Raw genomic sequence first — 1,759 nt, 5'->3', positions numbered from 1 at the left:
TTTCATTCCAGGAATACATTCTAAATTCTATCTTGGGGACTTCCCTGGTGGCGCAGCGGTTAAGAGTTCACCTGCCAATGCAGGGGACACGGGTTCGAACCCTGGTCCGGGAAGATCCCACATGCCGTGGAGCAACTAAGCCCGTATGCCACAACTACTGAGGCTGTGATCTAGAGCCCGTGAGCCACAGCTACTGAGCCTGTGTGCCACAACTACTGAAGCCCATGCACCTAGATCCCGTGCTCTGCAACAAGGGAAGCCACCACAATGAGAAGCCTGTGCATCACAACGACGAGTAGCCCCCGCTCGCCACAGCTAGAGAAAGCCTGCACACAGCAACGAGGACCCAACGCAGCCAAAAAAAATTAATTAACTAAAATATAAAATTTAAATAAATAAATAAATGAATTCTATTTTGTCTGATATTAACATAGCTAAAATAACTTTCTATTTATTATCTTCAGAGTACTTACTCAACTATTTATTTTTTCATTTCTTAATTATCAACTCTTCTGTATGTTCTGTTAATAGTAACATATTTTAGTCCAGTTTGATACTAGAGATATTTTAATAGGAGAGTTTAATATGCTTACACTTGTTGTGATTGATATATTTGTCCGTATCTCTGTTTTCTATCTTTCACTTTCCAATTACCATGTTGTGTTTGCATCTTTACTCTAATAGTCTTCATTTATAGATTTTTAATACTTTCTAGTGCTTTTTTAATTTCTATACCAGTTTGGAAGCTATTGATTTCTTTTCATAGCAGTTACTTTAAATTATTGACATTAAAAACTTAGTTTAAAATTTTCTTAGGTGAAGAGGCAAGCCAAAACTTGGAGAAAATATTTGCAAAACACATATCCAAATAAGAACTTGTGTTCAAAACATGCAGAAAACTTTCTAAACTAGACAATAAGGAAACAAACAACCGAATTTTAGAATGCGTAAAAGATCTAAACAGAAACTTCACCCAAGAAGATATACAGATGGCAAATAAATAAGCAAATGAAAAGATGCTCAACATCATAAGTCATTAGGGAATTGAAAACTAAAACAACACTACACACATATTAGAATGGCTAAAATTAAAAAAAAACAAAAAAAGGCTGATAATCCCAAATGCTGGTGAGGATGTGGAGCAACAAGAACTCTCATTCATTGCTGGTGGGACTGCAAAATGGGTACAATCATTTTGGAAGACAATTTCTTACAAAGCTGAGCATAATCTTCCCTTACAATCCAGTGACTGTGCTCCTAGTTACCCAATTAAGTTAAAAATGTATGTCTGCACAAAAATCTGTGCATGAATGTTTATATCAGCTTTATTTATAATCACCAAAACCTGGAAGCAACCAATATGTCTTCAATACATGAATGGATAAACAAACTATGGTACATCTATACAATGTAATATTATTCAGTCATAAAAAGAAATGAGCATGCTTGCTTTGGCAGCACATATACTAAAATTGGAACGATACAGAGAAGATTAGCATGGCCCCTCTGCAAGGATGACATGCAAATTCGTGGAGCATTCCATACTTTTTATTATCAAAAAATCTAGAAACAATAAACGTTGGAAAGGGTGTGGTAAAATGGGAACCCTCCTGCACTGTTGGTGGGAATGTAAATTGATACAACCACTATGGAAAACAGAATGGAGATTCCTCAAAAAATTAAAAATAGAACTACCATATGACCCACCAATCCCACTGCTGGGCATATACCCTGAGAAAACCATAATTCAAAAAGAGAC

The 1,759-nt window shown here is 36.0% G+C and overlaps 1 non-coding gene across 1 annotated transcript; it reads left to right on the top strand.

Moving 5' to 3' along the window:
* The first annotated feature begins 1,446 nt into the window (after positions 1 to 1,446).
* Positions 1,447 to 1,549, top strand: LOC137751650 (U6 spliceosomal RNA). The gene has a single exon (XR_011070901.1). It is a non-coding gene; the product is annotated as a U6 spliceosomal RNA (small nuclear RNA).
* Positions 1,550 to 1,759: the final 210 nt, after the last annotated feature.

The sequence above is a fragment of the Eschrichtius robustus genome, chromosome 17 (genome assembly GCF_028021215.1).
Source record: "Eschrichtius robustus isolate mEscRob2 chromosome 17, mEscRob2.pri, whole genome shotgun sequence".
NCBI lineage: Eukaryota > Metazoa > Chordata > Mammalia > Artiodactyla > Eschrichtiidae > Eschrichtius > Eschrichtius robustus.
Note: the sequence above shows the minus strand (reverse complement) of the source record. Positions and strands in the feature narration are given on the sequence as shown.